Source organism: Phalacrocorax aristotelis, chromosome 6, assembly GCF_949628215.1.
Source record: "Phalacrocorax aristotelis chromosome 6, bGulAri2.1, whole genome shotgun sequence".
In the NCBI taxonomy this organism is placed as follows: Eukaryota; Metazoa; Chordata; class Aves; order Suliformes; family Phalacrocoracidae; genus Phalacrocorax; species Phalacrocorax aristotelis.
The window spans coordinates 34,842,599-34,862,748 of record NC_134281.1 but is presented as its reverse complement, the minus strand read 5'-3'; the positions used below and the strand labels follow the sequence as shown (position 1 = coordinate 34,862,748).

The 20,150-nt window shown below is 46.3% G+C and overlaps 1 protein-coding gene across 11 annotated transcripts in view; it reads right to left on the bottom strand.

Moving 5' to 3' along the window:
- Positions 1–20,150, bottom strand: part of PACS2 (phosphofurin acidic cluster sorting protein 2) — an 84,758-nt gene that overhangs the window by 62,886 nt on the left and 1,722 nt on the right. The gene's annotated exons all lie outside the window — the stretch shown is intronic.

Genomic DNA, 20,150 nt, shown 5'->3' with positions numbered 1-20,150 from the left:
TGAAAACTGTTGTAGGAGGTTTTTTTAAAAGGAGTTTTGGTTTTACAGATGGGTTTTTCTGTTTGTTTTTTAAGCTTGCTTTTCCCTTGCTGACCCATCTGGACCCAAGGCAGCAAAGCCAGGGCAAGTGGCCCATTCTAAACAGACCATCATTCTGTAATCTTGATTTAAACTAGTTGCATTGAGTGCCAGATGAACAGGGTTTTGCTTGTGAAGCTCGCAGTACGGCCTGAAATAAACAAGATGGGAGAACCACACAAGCATAATTTAGACCTCAAGCGGCTGTTTGCCTTTTTTTACTGAGAACTCAAAATGTCCTGTAACAGTAAAGGCAGAGCAGCCAGCAGCAGTGCAAAACATTTGTGAACTTTGATGGTACGTTTGGTATCAGCCAGCACAGCAATCAAATATGCAAAGCATCCCACTGGCAGGCTTGGTTTCAGACTAGAACACTTCACAGATCCCAAAGCTGTTCTCATTGCAGCAGTTTTCAAATCCTGCCATTCCAGCCTTCTTCCAGTTCAGCATGTGCAGCCAGCCACCCCAATACCCTGCAGAGCCGATGGTCTATGCTGTTCCATTACTTGCTCCATGTTTAACACCAGCACCCCCCTCCCCAACTCCAGAGATGAATGGGACAACAGTCAGAGAGCTATCAGAACTCATTACATATATTGGAGACAATTTTTTTGCACAATTCTCATCATGCCTCAAGCACAGCAGGACTATATAGCACCCCAAACTATGATTTCTTTCCAGCATGCAGAGGTTCCAAAACACAGCACACATAACCTTAGCTACAGGGAAGAAGCAGCAACAGGAAAGGTGCAACTCCAAACCCCAATGAATTCAACAGCAGGTTGGAAAGAAGGTTAGGAGAACCACCAGCTCCATGAAGAGCCATTTCTGCAGCCGTAACAAACACCCTGTGTAATGCTGGCAGCACCTCAGCTGTTTGCTCCGACAGCACCATGGCAGGCAAGCACTGAGCCCCACAGCACCAGCTCACTTGTGCACAGGGGCTTCGCACAGAAGACTGCAACTCTGGCAAAAGGCAGGCTAGAAATAACATTGGCCCCTTGCTTGATGAGGATGGTCACCTCACAAGCAGGGACACATTGAGGTGGAGACGTTTAATGCTTTCTTCGCCTTGGTCTACAACACCAATGGTGGGCTCAGGGACCCCCCAGAGCCCTGGGCTAGTGAACCATGACTGTGGCAATGGTAAACTCCTAATAAACACTGAACTTGCGCAGGACTTGCTGCTCCAGCTGGATCCCTATAAGTCGATGGGGCCTGATGGGATTCATCCAAGGGTACTTAAAGAGCTGGTTGATGTCATAGCAAGACCTTTCTCAATTTTTTTAATGCTCTTGGGGACGTGAAGAGGTCCCAGTTGACTGCAAGCTGGCAAATATTGTCCCAATCTTCAAGAAGGGCAACAGGGATGAACCTGGTAACTACAGGCATGTCAGTCTCACTTCTGTGCCTGGTAAAATTATGGAGAAGATTATTCTGGGAATTACAGAAAAACACCTGAAAGACAATGCAGTCGTTGGTCCTAGCCACCATGGATTCACAAGGGGAAAGTCCTGCCTAACAAATTTGATTTCCTTCTATGACAAGGTCACCCACTTAGTTGACCAAAGAAAGCCAGTCAATGTAATCTTTTTGGATTTCAGTAAAGCTTTTGATACTGTCTCTCATAGTATCGTCCTCGACAAAATGTACAGCGTACAGCTGGATAAACATGTAATGCAGTGGGTGAGCAATTTGCTGACGGGTTGGGCTCAAAGGGTCATAGTAAATGGGGTTACATCAGGCTGGCAGCCAGTCACTAGTGGGGTTCTGCAGGGATCCATCTTGAGGCCGGTTAATTGAGGCCATTTGTTAATGACTTGGATGCAGGACTAATTAAATTTGCTGATGACACAAAACTGGGAGGAGCTGTTGACACTCAAGGGCAGAGAGGCCCTGAAGAGAGATCTGGACAAATTAGAGAGCTGGGCAATCACCAGCTGTATGAAGTTTAACATGGGCAAGTGCTGGATTTTGTACCTGGGGCATGGCAAACCTGGATGTACATACAGACTGGAGAATGAGAGGCTGCAGAGCAGCTCTGCGGAGAGGGACCTGGGGGTTCTGGTTGATGGCAAGTTGAACATGAGCCAACAGTGTGCCCTGGCAGCCAAGAGGGCCAACCGTGCCCTGGGGTGCATCAAGCCCTGATTTGCAGCTTGTCAAGGGAAGGGATTGTCCTGCTCTACTCTGCACTGCGGCCTCACCTTGAGTACTGTGTGCAGCTTTGGGCACCACAGTACATTAAGGATATAAAGCTACTACAGAGTACCCAGAGCACGACCATGAAGTTGGTGAAGGGTTTAGAGGAGAAACCATATCAGGAGTGGCTAAAGTCACTTGGTTTATTCAGCCTGGAGAAGAGGAGACTAAGAGGAGACCTCACCGCGGCCTGCAGCTTCCTCAGGAGGAAGAGGGGCAGGCGCTGAACTCTTCTCTCTGGTGACTCAAGGAAATGGCAGGAAGATGTGCCAGGAGAGGTTTAGGTTGGATATTGGGAAAAGGTTCTTCACCCAGAGGGTGGTGGAGCACTGGAACAGGCTCCCCAGGGAGGCAGTCACGGCACCAAGCCTGGCGATATTCAAGAAGCACTTGGACAACACCCTCACACACATGGTGTGAATTTGGGGTCCCTCCCAACTCAGGACATTCTATGATTCTATAACAACTCTGACAACCGATTTACCCTGTGGTCCCAGCTCAAAGGATGTTCCCAAATCAAACACATGAAAATAATTATAAAAGGAAGGTTCTTCGTTCCCAGAAGCATATATTTAGATTCGAATGGTGCCAGTTTTTACAAGGCAACAAAACACAGCTGACAAAGCAGCCTCCATAAGCACTAAATATAATTCACAAAGCACTCCCGATCCTGCCGCTAAAGCTGGGGAACTATTCAGCACTAAACACATTGGAAACACTGGTTAACATCCCTCAAACTGCAACACAACATCGAAGGTAAAGCAGCTGAAATACAGCATCCCTTGCAGATATGCCTCCCCAGAATGGAAGGGGCAAACTGAGCGGAGCTTTGCAAAAGTAACAGTGGTCAGAGGAGGTCTGAAAATGCAAAAGAGTTCAGCATTCCTTGCAAGGCAAGAAATGCGTCTCGATGCCTCTGGGTGAAGTTGCATTGTGCTCCGGCACCTATCTTTTGCTTTTCTTCCATCAAATATTCCGCTTATTTGCAAACTGCCTGCTGGAGTGCTCAGAAAAGCACAGATAAGCTGGGGAGGAAATCACCAGAGAACAGGAATAAAGGATCCAGTGAGATTTTAAAAGCCAAACAGTTAGCCACATTACCTAGGCTGATGGAAGAACCAGATGGCCGAATTGAAACTACTGCCAGGGAAGGAACTTCAGCAGTAACCATAAGCGGTATTTTGAATTCCAAAACCAGCCAAACTGGACTGAAAAGGCTTATAGAGGGTGCAGTCCCTAGCCTGCTGTCAAGCACAACACAAGCTCTCCACCAAAGGCCTTGAAAAATACAGAACCCACTAAAAGTGCACTAATGAACAGAAACTAGGATCTCTTGCAATCTTTAAAGCTGACCTGTGGAGGTTACAGTGCAGCAGCAGATTTTGCATTGACAAAGACTGCATCAAGCACCTTCCCATGACTCTGAGGAGATACCTGAACAGGAAGGAGCCCACACCACCAGGCTGTCCTTACGGCCTGGGGACAGCCAGAAGAAGATGCATTTCCAGGCCTTGCAGTGGGGTTGTGAACAGCTCAGGTTTCAGAGGACTTCTGATCCCCTCTCAGTGAGAGCAGCTTCCTTTAGGGAAGCTCCCAGTCTCCAGGTGATCTCAAAATGTCTCTCAACAACACTTTAAAAATGTCTTTCCCTCCCCCGCAGTCTTTCTCTTCACATCTAAATATACTCTGTATGCTCTACTTTAAAGAGCCGCTACTGAAAAATAAAGAACTTGTTTGGAAATAACCCAGCACAAGGTTTTCTACTTGTTTTCTTTTCTGTAAAAACCCCCACCATGACTGAGATTTCACTGCATTTCTCATGGAAAACGAAGAAAACCTGGCAACTCAGACTTTGCTTACCCTCTTTTCTGAAAGCTTATATCACCTTTTTCAGGGAAAAAAAGGAACCTCAATTTTTACTAAAGGACTTCAGAAGAACCCACAGTGCCAAATGTTTGCGGTAGCAGGCAGAATGCAGGGATGTACTCTGGAGAAACATTTGCATTTGCTTAATATTCTAAACCTCTCCAGCAGCTGTCGTAAGTTGAGCTGGCAAGCAGAGATTCAATATTATTTAGATACTACATTTCTTCAGCATCACTGCTGGTGATATTTCATTCCTGAAAGCAATAAGGGAGTAGCAAAGCAAACCAAATGCCTGAACTTGTTAGTTCAATTTGTCAAGCATATTTATTAAAATATAAGAGTGACCTGTGTCAACAAGCAAAACAGTAAGCCATGATAGACACACAGTGGTCTAGGACGCTGGTCTTCACTGCTCAGAACTTGTTCCAGACCCTCTTAAGATTTTAATGCTTAGTATAAGCAATAAAACAGTGATTTGTAACAATCACCACCCATTTAGTCCCCACAACCTTTCATCAGGCTTACAAGTTCCCACTACTCCCAGATTTATCAAGATAAACTGTAGGTACTCTACAGAATAAGCAGACAGAGGTAAATGAGGCATGAACAAGCAGAGGCTGGATGCGAGGCGGCTCTTCCTCAGCAGGATATTAAGGTTCACTGCTGGGAGGGATTACCGGGGAGCCTAAGGAGCATTAAGACAGAGTTACTCCATTTATGAATAGGACCACACCATGAGATCACTCATGGAGGCCAAACTCTACAGCCAGACCAGTCTCAGCAAACTGAAAATGTTCTCTTCTAATACATTTGCCTGATGCAATCAGCTAACACTAACATGACAGTGATGCTAAGAGCAAGGAATAGGTATCAGTGTTATTTTGTGGTCAGTGCTTCTGTTTATGGATGAGGCAAGGAACATCCTGAAAGCAGGTGCACATACTCAGCCTGTCAAAGAGCATTTCTGTCACAGAAACAGTTGAGGGTCATCAGTGGGGATGAGATAGGGACAAGTACCACAACATTTTTTTTTCAACCATCAGGATAGGATGTATCCTTAATTTTTGTGCCCTCCTCACTCAGAGGACCACACTTAACCTCTGATTTTCACTACATGACTACAGCTAACAGCAAGCACATTAAACTTTGCATCAAGGCCTATAGCTAGTCATATATAATGTACAAAAATACATTTCATGTGTTTCTGCTGAGATTTTTCATGAACAGCCTCAAATACACTAACAGGGCAAACAATCTACTAACCACCACATTTTCTAAAGCTGTTAAATGTTCCACATCTGGCAGATTGAGCTGAGATTTAAAAGGATGATGCAACAAATTCTCTGTTGGGGTACTTGTAAAACAATAAACCTGCTTCTCTGTGCCCATCTGTTACAGGGCAATATAAAACCACCATCCCTTGTGCTCTTCTCCTTTGGAACCTGGGTACTTACACTGATGCTATGATGAGAGGGGCCATCCCTGCCTTTTCACATCTTACAAACAGTAGAATAACGCCTCCCATTTTAAGATTTTGCATGCAATTTGCAAGAAGTCTCCCAGGCCATCGTTTGGCATGATAGTCAGCACTGAGGCAGTCAAATCCACATCTCTGAAGAAATCATATTTCCCTACAGAGGGAAAGAAAAAGAAAAATGTTTTGGGGGCTCCCTCAATCCTGGTGAGCCCAAGCTCTCCAGAGACCCAGCATAGATTTGCTACCACTCCCCAGGTGGTAGCCTTCACTTCCACCACTGTGAAGCAAAGGTTGCTCATCAGCTCACAGCAAGCACTTCGAAACTGGCTGAAGGGAAACACTGGAGAGGCAAGAGAGTGCATGCTACAACTGTTTGACTAAGATTTTCGTACGTTACATATATGAATTCTGACCACACATAAATGTTCATATAATTACAAATTACTAAGCAATTTGTTTTCACACCTGAATCAGCAAGAACACTGCAGAGACAGATGACCCCCCAAGACTGATACTTAGCAGGGTCATCTGTTTGCAAATGTGCTATCTCAAACACAGATTAGCTTCTATTCAGAGAAGGTCCTTTTGGAGGGCTGGTGGAGAGTGTCAATTCACTCACAGGAGAAAAGTCTGAAGTTACTCATGCAATAGCTTGGAAAATCTGGTGATAATTTTGGAACCAAGATAGCCCAGGAGACTGTCAGCAGGAGGAGCAGCAGTCTGCTGGCAGAGGACAGAAAACAGAGGAACAAAAGACAGAGAAGGAGCCTGAATTCACTGTTGAAGAGACAAAAACTCTGGGAGACAAAATGAACTGTTGAATTTTCAGAGATTAGAGAATTGTTCACACTGAGCTATACCAAATTCTGCCTTCAAACTGGTACAAGCCTTCTGTGATAACCTGGATGTCAAAAATCTATTTCAACTTACCTATAAACAGGGGTTGACTCTTGGTATGGCTGTGATTCAGTCAGCCCCATACCAAACCCTGGCAGTCCTGGGCCACAGTGACTGCCACAGAACACTGTATGCCTGCAGCTTCTAGCTGCTGGGGTTTGTTATGCACCATAAAAAGCAAGAAATCACAAAAGTGTCAAGTCTGATGGATCCAAGGAGAAAAGAGAGTTGCAAAGTTTCTCTGTTTAGTGTGAAGATAGAGGAGAGCTGCAGGATGCAAGACTGGGTAGCCCTGATGCTTCAGACATCAATAAAACTTTTGTCTAATGTGTCCTCTATTATACTCCAGCTGCCATATGATTTCTGCAATACCAACACAGGGAGAGCAAAGGAAAACTCAACTACGCACCCTTTTCTCAGGGACACATCTAATGTATTTCCCCACCGTGTATCCACCCTGCTCCAGATACTTCTTATTTGCATGCAAAAGTAGTGAGTGGTCAAAACATTCTCAGAGCTTGATAAAAATAAAAGAGAGTCAAGTGTTTTCAACAAAATCTTCTTTGTTACCACATTCTGATCACTTGGCTACTGGAACGGCAAACCTGTTCAGAGATGCCTTAACAATGAAGTATCATTTAAAAAAGCATTTGCAGCTGTGCATATTTCACTTCAGTCACACGATTGTGAATTATACCTCAGCATGTCCTTGTAGAAAAGAGGTGGGTTGTCAGGGGGATGGGAAGGGGGAGAGAAAAGAAAGGAATTTCTACCGAACAAAAGAGCTCCAAGAAACTGATACAGCTATGCTGGAAGCTATTCCCAGCCCACTCAACATTTTTGATTGTACACAGACATACCAGAATCCCAACAAGGGACATTTTTCCCAGCTAAAATATGAACCATCAGCAAATCTGACCACCACCAGAAAGAAACACGACAACCTAGTGGAAGCAAAGAAAAGCAGAGTGAAATCATCTTACGGTTGTCCTAAACCAAGAGCTACCTCTGAGCGCTCACCATCATGGCCGCCTCTCACAAACACAGGCCCAGTATCCAGCACGCTGCTAGTCAGAGATAAGCAAAGGAGGATTCCTGCACAGCTTCTTGTTTTAGTACCAAAGGCATTTACATGGCACTTAGAAGAACACAAAATACAAAGCACCTTTTCCCTGCCTCTCCAGGGACCCTGTGAAGAACTGTACGACTTTACCATATTCACCATATAGTTTACTATATTCACCATATAGTTTTACAGTGACTCGTTCTACAGTAAAGCATGCGCTGACTCCAAGTCTGCTGGGAGGCCAAGCACTACACATTGCTTTCACAGCTCGAAGCCGCAGCAGTGTCCTATGGCAATGCTGAGAGAAGCCAGAGATGTAAATACTGCAATACCGCAGGAGGCAGCACACGGCTGAAACACTGGTGAGGTCAGGCTAAACCTACTCACAACCCAGCTCTGGACCACAGTGTGTACTCAAGCACCTGGGTGCAACAGGTGTTTTTTTAATCCAGAGATACTCTTGGATGCTAGCACTGTTCAAAGCAAGAAACACCAGGAACTAGGCTACTCGGACATTCAGGAGAGCAATGCTGCAAAGAGAACCTAAGCATCCAAACCCAGACAAGGCAAATGCCTCTTCAAAACACAGTACCATCAGCATCTGCGCAGGCACCGGGAAGCGCTGAGCACTCTGCACCCAACAAGTGCATGGCAAGGGACCAGCACCAGAAAGCTGGTCTTGAACACAGGTGCAGGAGGAATATAAACAGAGCCACTCAGCACTGCCAGGCTGCATGTACATTTAGGTTATGATCCTGGAACAAGGAAACAATCAAATGAACAGCAAAAGCTTATTATAAACGTTTTTTAAAGGACACCCAGCAGGACCTGCCATTTACATGTCAGAAAAACAGGAGCATGCTGACCGAAGGCTGAACTGAGAAAATCCCCCTCTGAAATCCGTTCCCCTGGAAAAGGCTCTATCCACTTGCTTGAACTGAGCACTGGCCAGGCTTCTGGTCCTCAAGCACTTCACCATGGGCCAAGGGTAAAGCACCATCAGAGTTTTGTCTCAGCGAGCAGCTTTACACTTGAGCTGCTGAATGCTACATGTTGGGACAAAAAAAAAAAAAAGTCCTCTGATCTGCTTTGGTAGCTGCAAGCAGCTGTCTCAGATCCTCACCGGGACCAAACACAAGCAGGCAAAGCTTATCCAAGTACCTAGAGACACCCAGAAGTCTATTTGTGCAGCAAGGACAAAGCCTACATTAACAGTCTTCAATCTATTAAGCAAAATAAAGCAGAATCCTGGCAGAAAGAAGGTACAGATCCCGCCAGCCTTAAGGAGAAATAGGAGCACCTTAAATTCTGGCACGGTCTCAGGCACAGCATAGGGAAGAGGTAGAAGAGCAAATAAAAGGGAGTTCAGCCCCTAGCAAGCCACTAGCAACATGAAATATGTATGATCCAGTTCTTGCAGTTCTCGGCTTTCCTTGCAAATCCTTCATTTTAAGGCAGTGAGTGCAACTTGATCAGGAAAGCAGCATATCATCTTTCTATCAGTTAGAAAGCATGCAGGTATATTTTCATAAAAGCAGACGTTTTGGAATTATCCTTTTGACACTGAAAACTGCCCATCCAAGAGGAAAAGACCACAGAGGAATGCTGCAGGACAGCCCCACGAAACTCAGAGCAGACCCTGCAAACTGTAAATCGGTATGCAGATAGAAGGGTAGAAAGGGCCATGGCAGGAAAGCAGGATTAGAAGCACTAGAGATTTATGGTAAGTGATGCTCTAACAATAGCTTGCTTTCTTAAAAAGAAAGCTCTTCCTGCTGTTGTTCATTCTGTTTAGTCTGAATATAAAATTATACACTGGGGAAGGACTGCATACAGGGCAGGCAACTCCTTGGTCAACTAAACCCAACTGTTTTAAAACTCCTACAATACCTACCCAGTAACATGGACCATGACAGAGAGGGAATAGTCACTCCCCCAAGCAGCTGTCAGGGGTTGTTCAGCAGAGCTGCTCCAGCCTTTACATGGGCGAGAAGACGACCTAGTAAGGTCTTTCTCAGCCACATTTTCTGTTTTCATCGTTTGTCCCCACCCAGAGAGGGGTCATGCAGATGAAAACACCAATTTAACTAATGCCAGATGGGAGACAAGTTAAGCCATATGAATCTTTGCTTATTATATAATTACCTTCATTTCTTGTAGAAACATGGAAATGCTTACAGTCACAAAATATCCAGCCAGTACATACACAAACATTTTAGGCTGTTTATATTTTAAAGAAAGTAAGCCCACATGGTTTTGACCAACAACTCCACGTGGCGCATTTATGAAAAAAACAAGCCTAATTTTGAAGCTATGCCAGGAGGTTGCAGACACCAATCTCTCCCCCAGGAGCCCAAAATAATACTTATCAAATGTGCTCATCAACTCACGGTCATAGATCTGCTGGGTAGAAACTTGAGATTATTTGCACTCAGTGTTAAATACACCAAATTATTTTCTGCAGAGCTCAAGGCCATTTAATTTACCTTCAATGAGCCCCAACACATCAGCAAAGAAAACAGCACTGAAATGTTCAAGCTCACACTGCTGCTGAACCAGAGCAGTATGGCAATGGACAGTTTCAGCACCAAACCACGTGCCAGAACTTCCATAGGTCACTAACATAAAATCTACAGGAAAACTTCATGTGTACACGTAAGAGCAGCACTGAGAAACTGTTAGAAATGCAGCTCTACAAGTCACACTCTTACTATAGTCATTAGCAATTAAAGATCCAGTGCATGGATGCCGAGTTCTGAATAGAGCCAGTTGTATTTGTAGGTGTCCCATTAGAAACGAGGAGCACATGTTTGAATTTGCATAAGAATCGGTGTGAAAGATTCAGTTACAGCCCCAACAATCTCCAGTAGCTTTGGTTACATTGTCAATTACTCAAGTTAGAAAGTGCCTGTTTGACAATCTGCTAGCTCCCAAAATCTTCTTTCCACCAGAGACCTCCCCTTCGAGCCCAAAAGAAGGAATGATCACATCCACCCCAACCATCTCTTCCCCTTGCCCCACTCTGCAGCTCTGATAGCAGCAGCCTAAAGCTGGAGAATGCACACAAGGATTTGGACCACCCAGGGTTTCTAGCACACAGCTAGAACACAAGCCTCTAAACAACGGGCTACACTTCTCTTCCCACGGTTATTAAAAATTATTTCCCCAGCCTGAAGAGAAGCTCTGCTAAATCAGAGATGTGGTGCATGCATCAGGAGCATGCAAAACCACTTACTGCTTCCACTTGATGCCTTTCCAACTGCAGCACTAGGTTAAATGGGTTACCTGCTCCATTCTCCTCCCCACACTCTGCCTGCACAACCATTCGGACCATCATGCAGCAAAGCACAGCAGAGGGATAATCCCACTGATATACAACCCACTTCCTCACCTCTATGCCCCAAATCCTGCCCTGGTCTGCTTTACCATGTGAACTCTCAAATGCTTGCACTGGTACAGGGCAGAAAGTGCTGGCAAGCAGCAGCCTAAGCAGGTAGATTACAAAGAGCCACCAGACACTTCAGCCTAAGAGGAGCTGGTAAAAGCTACCTATAACCTTACCTGAAGGGTGTCAGGACAGTATGCACAGCTCTGCACACATCCGAGAAAGAGCTCGTCAGCAAGAGAGCTGCTGGAGCTTTGCTGGAACAGGCAGAGGACTGGTAAATGCTTAATGTCTTACCCCCAAAACAACCCACTGCACAGATGAAACAGTAAAAAGGTAGGGACCCCAATGCTGGCACCCCACAGCCAGGAAATGGATAATACAACTGCTGTGCTGAGAACGGTAATATCTCTGTCCCCGTTACAAACCACTGAGTTCACATGGTTGAGGCAGCAGCGAAATCAGGACACACGTGACAAGGTGAAATAAAGAATCTGCACGGATATCTGATGCGCTGGAAAGTTTGCAGGATTGTCTTGAGATTAGACCCCACGTTACAGACACTCATTTTCAGAACAGCCCCTCCAGAGGCAGTAAAACCTAGCTCAAGCACAGCCTCCAGCTGAAGTGTGCTCTCCCTGAAGAAACTCAAGACCGAGTGACCTCAGATGATCCTGCTATATTTGTAAAAATGTGTGTGAGGAGATGTCCTCCAACAGCCCTACGACTTTCATGGGCTTAGGAAAGGCAAAGCACATCTTGTCAAGGATTCAGCCTGAACACGGTTAAAAGTTATGCTGTCAGACCTCCCTAAAAGACATGAGAAAGGAATCAACGTCTCCAGTGTAGAAAACAAGGCTGCTCTTTTTTTAAAAAGACCTAGACCCACAATCCTAGAGCCAAATGCATCCAAAGAGAAGCTGTGGCTCCAGCAGGTCCAATAGAACCTCACAAGCTATTCACAGATCAACAGTTCAAGCTGGTACAAAGTTCCCCAGACTCTCACTTCTTTGGTTTCAGGATGCACTGCAAAAATGTTAGGTGGGCAGCAAACTCCCTGCAGTAGAAAGGCGGCTATGGTCCTCCACAGCTGGCCCTCAGCAGCTGTCGGGACAGCTATGAAACCCGGTGGTGCACCAGCTGGAAAAAGTTGTGTACTATATGGAAAGGGAGGCTGGCTGGGAGTTGCCTCAGACATCTAATTGTGAAGCTGCACCCTCCCATAAATTAATAAGAGACCATGCTGCTGTATGAAAGGGCAGCCTTGTCCACCTCGCTGTGTGTTCCCACTTCTGACCGAAGCCACCTGCTAGTCTTTTTTTTTTTTGGCTGCATTAAGATGAAGCAGGTAGACTGAGCACCGCAAATTGTTTCTCATTCCAGAAGCAGCAATATGTCTGTGCAGGTTCCTCTCATGGTACACTCTAGTAAGCAGGAAGAAAGGGAATTGCACTGGCATAAAGTCCTACAAAAGCTGTTTCACGACAAGGCATTGCCAAGCTACAATCTCACCACTTCGATGAGAGTACCCAACAGACAAGCGTGCTCTGAAGGCGCAGGCACCATCACCTCCGCACAAACGACATGCCCCAGCCTTCACAGCTGTTCCCTCTGGCCGGTGGCTGCTGCGTGCTCCCACAGATGATAAGCCTTGCTGGCCACAGGAGCATGTCACCAGCTCGCCACAATAGCACACTCACAGCACAGGGTAGCACAGCTGGGGCCCTTGGCAGAGAATTCCCCACCGCAACGCACCGCCATAGGAGCCTGGACACATTGAGGATCACTCACACAGGATGCAGCAGGTGTGACACTTATGGACCTTTGCCCGGTTCTCAGAAGCTGGGGTATATCTGCATTAACCACGTTCCCCAGGCAGAAACTGTCCTCTCAGCAGAAAGGGGATACAAACTTATATAGACTATATATAGATAAGGCTTCCTAAGAATCTCTTGATGGGGGTTATTCTCTGTTCTATATCTAGATCCGGCCCTAGTGCCTGTTGGGAAACACATCTCAGACAAATATATGTGCAAGCTGCTGCTCATTTTGGCCATTAATGAGCCCTGCACTAGAAACCCTTGAAACACAGACTAGAACCACATTATGAGCTCCATGGTTTTCCCATGTCTCCAATTTGCAGCTCTCCATGTGTTTCCCTGCAGAGGCAAAGACCCCTTTAGGAATATCTCTCTCACACATGACATTTACTTACCAACAGCGAGGAGCACCTCCAAGCCCTCACACTACAGTAGCTTTGTAGAAAAATAAAAGAAGCAGGGAAGGATTTTTGAACAGTCAAGCCTAACAGAGCAAAGGGATCTGATGGAAAGAGACAGTGTCTTTCTTCAGAAGATTTTTACAGCAAAACATTTTGCTGAGCAGTGAAAATGTGTCTTCCTTCACCCTGCACGCAGGCACACACTTGATCCCTCCCTCCTTTATAGCCTCACACCTTCAAACTTCCACCTCTCCCCAGCAACATACGCTTAAAGAAATCCATCCCGGATCACCAGATTTGTTTCTCTTTTTCTTTTTAGAACAGAAGAAACTACCTCCCCAAGACCCAGGAGGACCTGCAGGCTCTGCAGGTTTTGGTTAAACACCAGTGTTCCCTCTTCCTTACTCTCTTCCGCTTACCTCCTACAAGCTCCAGAGCACCTGACTGCCCAGTAAGGTGAACCACCAGGAGAGGGGAGTTGGTTTATCTTTAGACCAAACTACAGCTTAAGGGGTGTCCTATACATCTTGGAGCACTTGTCTCTGGAGGGGAGAAAGTGGTTACACTACCACCTCCTAACAACCACAAAGTGATCACATTTATCTATTTCACTTTAACACAGTTCAGGCAAGCTGCTGCAGGGAACAGGGTGAATTGATCAAAACCTCCGAGTGTCCCAGCGCTGTTGCTCCCTGCCCAAATGGCACACACTGTCCTTGGGGGCATTTCATGCATGTTCAAAAATCAAAGAGAGTTAACTCTCCAAACTAGCAGAGTCTATGGATGAGGAGCACACTGCGCACAATGTCAAAGTTGAAATTTTATGCTAATCTGTCTGCTTTCAGGAGAACAAATGCTATCTTCCATGACAACTCTTCTGAAATAAGATCTAAGCAACCATGTAGATTTCAAGCTCTTTTGAAATATCAGTAAACCAAACGCTTTCCGTGCAAAAACTTCTAAGAACAGCCACTCTGCAGTTCAGGCAGGCAGCGACTTCCACAAAGCACAAAGCCTGTGTTTTGGGAGCTGCACCCGAAACACAAGTGCTGCAAAGGTGCAGCAGCCACCATGCACCACCCCAACCCAGGCAAGCAACAGCACACTTTCTGGCTTGCAGACCCCATCTCCAGTTCATATGCACGAGAACCTCCACCAAGCAAACTTCACAGCATATAAACTGCTCTGATTTTTATTTTTGCTGCACATTTTAAAAATTAGATTGCTTTCCCACTGGGGCAGGGAGATCCAACACTGGCATTTGAGCTCCTGATCAAAAATAGTAACTGCCCTGCAAGAAACTGCACTTGAAGCCAGACTGGCCTGCAGGCTTGCAGCTGCTAGATGAGAAGGAACAAGCTGGCCACCTCAGAAGCAAGGCACAGCTCGTGACAAGTGACACAGCCACACAAAGCACTGCAGGAAAGGCTGAAGTGGTTCTAGAGGAGGAAACGTGTTCCAGACTCCAGCATGCAACAAGAGCCCACACATCTACATTTCCATGCATGAGGAGCACACCTCCTCCTCCTTTCCCCAGGCTTGGGCTCACCAGGCAGATCTGCAGACCCTCTACTACAGTTGCACTGACCCAAGGACAGGGTCTGCATGTGCAGCAGTCAATGACCCTCATTTTTGGGGAATCCCTCCTCCCCGGCTCCTGGCTGCAGCATGCACGTCAGAGCTCTCTAGGCAATTCGTTGTTTTAAACGTGAATGATTAGCAAGGATTCACTCTCTCCTTGTGAAGCTGGCTGCATGCCTTGCAAGCCTCCACATCACTGTACAGTACTATAATCCAATTAAACCTCACCATGAGAGGAGCTTCACGCTATCACATTCAATTAGGCAGTTAAGCCTCTTATCTGCAAGGAAGGATCCATTCGGACTAAAACACCCCCAGCACTGCTTAGGAGATGGCATTCTTTGACCAAGCAAGGACACACAGATGTCATGTCTGGAGCCAAAGGAGACCCATACAGGTTAGGAAAGTCATACAGCCATCTTACAGGGAGGGAAAAACACAGGAAAAAAAAATACAGTGACCGTTCCTGCCCACTCACAGTTACATGCTCTTTGAGGCTCCCCACTCCCACTTGTCCTCCTGCTCCCCGACTTCCTGGGGAAATGGGGCAGTTCTGAAGGGACATGAGGGGCCCAAAGGAATTTAACTTTCTTCAGTAAGCCAATGGAAAGCAGACGCTAATGGAGGACCTGGCAATACAGAGTCGTTTGGCAGCCGGCCACCAATTCCATAGGAAGTACCCTCCCTAGAAGGTCGCCATAACGGTGGCAAAATTTGGCCCAAAAGAATTGGAAAAACCTGCCAAGATGTGACAAATAAAACCAGTGAGCAGGCCAGCTTCCTGCGCGAGGCCAAAACATGAAATGCTCGCGAAAAAAGAAAGATTAAGGGTTGCAAGGAACATAATGGCCTCTTGTAACAGCTGAGTTGTTGCTTTTCTTTTCTTGGCAGAAAAGGGATGCTTTATTACTGGTTGATTAATCTATTATGCAAATCATTTCATAGCTAATTTGATACAGCCACAAGCTTGCCACAGAAATCATCTGCAGGCTCAGAGCTGATGAAAGATGGAGTATCAATGGCTCCATTCGACAGAGCTGATATTTCCTGGACAAGCAGCTGCAGGGTCACCTCCTGCCACACAGGGCTGCAGGAGCACAGGCCAGACTGTCCAGAGGACACAAGGGGAAGGTCCCATGGGCACCTTCACTAGGTGGAAGGCAAGGAAAGAGGCCCTTTGAAAGAGCAGCCCTTTCCTTGCACTCACAATGCCCTTCTGCACCGGGCATGTGCAAAGCATCCCAATGAAAACCATGCACAGCCCTGACCAGAGATGTCTTGCTAGCGCCTTTGAGATGTTAAGACTTTTTCAGAATTGTTCTTGACATGCACAAGCTTCACCTTACGTCAGCTAAAAGACAACTCAAAATAGGTCTAACCGGAAGTTTGACTCCAACAAACCACTCAGCCTCTAGACAGAAAATTTTTGCCACTGAATACAAGAGTCCAAGTTACAGTATTGTAGTAGTATTGTACAAAGTGACAAATTTAGTAACTGCTGTGATAGGATTTACATGGGGAGCATTACGGGATCACTTGATCTTGCCTGAAGTAATGTTATTTTGGTCTTGATCTCTTCCATGAAGACTAGGAGAAATAGGATCTCCTGGCTCTAAGAATAAAGGGGTTGGTTTTGGCCACTGCACTTTACCCCAAGCATTTCATCTCCTTTGCTCAGTTGTGGATGCTTTTCATCATGTATCTCAAATATTCAACATCACCTTAGTGATTTTTTTTTTTAAGCCTATCCTGTGCACTCATTTGTATTCAATTCGCTTCAGTGTAAAATGTTAGGCATTCCGTGCTATTCAAACAAAGTCAAAACAAAGCCTCCAACTAAGCACTTCTGAAACGTACCTAGTCATCTGAGTAATTAGACATTTTCCTAGTTCCAAATGTACCAAAAATCTACAGTCAGCTCCAAACAAACATGCCAGCAGTTATCCTAACAAACAAGAGTTCTCTCCTAAATGTCAGCATATCAATAGATCAAGAGGTTAAGATACATTTAAATTCATATCTCTCCCTGTCTGAATTAATCAGCGTTTTTAATTATGTATCTTCACCTGATTATAATAATTACTCTAGCAAGTTACCTGCCTTTCTCTGCTGATACGGCACATGGTTGCCGTTGCTCGAGTCGGGCCAGAACATGCTCTGACTGGCCAAGCGAAGTCCCCATTCCCAGCATAGGCACCATATCCTTCATACCAAGAGGCAAAGCCTCTCCCTTCCGAGCACATTTACAGCAAAGCCTCGCAGAGAACAGCCAGCTCTGGACTCCACACAGGTCACAACCTCCTCAGCACTCAGCTGGGAGAGGGGATCCTCCAGCAGTCCTCACTATGTCCCTCCTAGTCACACGCCTGTGCTGTTACCTTTACATGCTCGCAGACCCCTCTGCAAACGACTGCAACTCATTAATCTACAGGAAACCAAGAGACACAGATCAGAAGGGAGCTGGCAGAGGGAAAGGAGCACATAGCCTGGAGCATGAGCAAACTGTTAGGATCCACTCAGCTGCTGTGAATCCACAGCCTCACCCCAATCAGTTTCCATTGCCCCTGGGATGTCCGCGCCAGGGCTGGTGTCAAAGTCCCTGTGCTGCAAGACGATCCCCACGGCACACTGATCAGTAACATCCCTGCACCAGTAACCTCCTGCTCAAGTCCAGGGGATGCGTGCGGATTCCCTTCGTGTTTCCTCACCCAGCAGACAAGGTACTGACACAAGGTGGCATGTGAAATGCTCAGGCAGCGCCCACTAAGCAGCCTCAGATCTCCAGCATTGTCTTTTCCCAGATCTGCTCCACAGCTGCCTTCGGGTCTCCAAGGGATACCAAGTCACATCTGCTCCATGTGCAGTTTGGTCTCAATACACTCAACTTCACTTCCCAGTTCAAAGCTTAGCAGGAACTTTTCCAAGTATGTGACAATTAAGGCAGTAGCCTAAACCAAAACCCATTCTGAATGGGAGCACAGACCCTCACCTTCTCTTGCTCCACCAGACCCCCTTCCAACAAAGCTTTCCCCCATGACCACTCTTCCACTAGACAGCCTCCCCATGCTGCTGTCTCCCCATGAGGCTCCTTCAAAACAGGATGGTGCTGCATCCCGCCATTCACATCCACAACCTCATCAAGAGATTGGAAAGTAAAAAAGAAAAAACCTAACCCCAACCCTATGCCCCCCCAAGTATTATTTACTTTTCAGTGTGAGCAAACAGAGGGAAAAGTTTTGATTCTCTTACAGTCACACAGCAAGAAGACCACTCTCAGTTTTTACAGGTGGTAGGGAGAGCCTTACATAATGGAACCTTCCGCAAAGGAGAATGTTTCAATGCACAGAAGAAAGAAACAGCAGAAAAAGGTAGGCATCTCTCCCTCCTGGTATGTAGCAGTTACACCCAGATAGTGACACAGTTTGAGTCATGTTTCTGGGGCGACTAAAAGAAAGTACTTGCGTTTCAGAAGCACTGTGGTCAGTCAAAACCCCCAGGAGCTACATGTGCTGAAGAAAGAAGTCAGAAAATCATTTCAGCGAATGGCAGAAGAGAAAGGGAGACCAGCACAAGTGCAAAACACCACCTAACCTTGTGTTTCATTCAGAACACACAACTGCGGAACAACGCTATGGTTCATCTCTATTATTCTTCCTTAAGTTTAGACACAGCCTTTTCACACAAGCAAACTCTACGGAGGCACCACAGCAGCCTTCCAGGTTTCACTGACATCCCCCCCGAGGCTGAATCAACTTTCAGTAAATCACGCACCAAAGAAAAGTGTGTTGAAGAGCAGTGCTTTAGTGATCTTCCTCCCACAGCCTAGTTCTCAGCCATCGTCTGGGAAGCATACACCACATCTGCACGAGGCCCTCCACCTCAACACCCACCCACACAATTTAGAGAAACACAAGCACAGCCTGCTCCAGGAGCTGCTTCCACCCAGCCCCTCCCGCTCCATTTCTCCAATAGTAAGCTGGTTTAGAAATGGGGTAAGATTTATGGTACCAAAAAGAAAAGGGAAGGAAGCAACACTCCCTCCCCAAACACATGCCCCTCTGCCATGAATCCTCTGACTTTCTGCCAAGTTCAAGCCTCTTCTCAACTAGGAAGGCCTGTCCTGTCAACAGGAACCCGGAGGGGAACTTGTAACTGATGGAAATCTCAGGAGAGACCAAGGCAGTTCCACAGTACTTGACCACACACCAAGGTCCACTCTCCTCCACATCCTCACAGATGTCTCCTTGAAGAACAAGCTCATTTTGAATATTGTTTCCCCTGCAGTTTTCACCCCAGTCTCTCTCGCTTTAACACAAAGAATCCTAAAAGCCTTTGTGCACATGAAAAATCAATACAACATGAACTTAAATTACAGAGGCAATAGTATAACTTAAAGGTTTTCAAACTCCTGCCTTCTCTGACAGAGAAGTTTGCTGCAAAGTCTGTAATGAAATGCAAAGCATGGACCCAGTGTAGCATCACAAGACATGATGTTAAATGATTAGAAACAGCAGAATTGAGCGTCCAGGCTCTGCACCCCAGCTGCTGCTACAGGATTCACTGACTGCCCAGCACAAGCAGCATAGCACACACCTCACCATGCAATCAGACTACCATCACTGCAGGAGCTGCAACCTCAGCTGTTCCTGACTTCATTTCAGATTAACAAAAAACTTGGCATCCACAGCTACAACTGCAGACCTGCCACACGTTGCACCCTATACAAACCCTCGCATGCTTGCCCAGCCCGCATGGGGCAGCCCACGTCCAGCGGGGTTGTGGAAAGACCTGCTTGCTGTGAAAGCAGCAGATGCAGCAGCTGGATCTCCCGTTACTCCACAGGGCTCCAGGAGAAAAGGGCACCCAGGAACAGCAAGCAAAGGTAATGGCAACAATAGGGCTGAAACCAGAGGGATCCACTGCTACACACATTCCCTCATAAAAAAAGCTACATTCCTAGAAGTCCCAATTACCCCAGCCCTCCCACCATTGCCTCAGGCCCCAGGGCACACAACCTGACTGCTTCTACCAGCCCCTCCTTCACAGCTTGTTTCAGTGACTCCAAAATTTCTCCTTCAAGCCCCAGTTCTGCCCCACCTGCCCAGGTACCCACACATCCTTTGCATCACTCAGATTCCTCCAGGCACCTCAACCAGCTGCCTGCAATCTGCTGCCCACCTGCCCAACCCAATTCAAGCACCCAGGACCCACCTAAATGCCAAGTCCTGTGTAGATGCACCCCCATGCCCTACCGCATCAAGGCAGGGCCAGTGTCCTTACACTGCATTTTCTGGTCATCTACAGATTTGCAAAGAAGCAAGCTATGTTGTGAGCTCGTTTTCAGATCTGCAAGTATCAGCATAAATGATAATGCAGA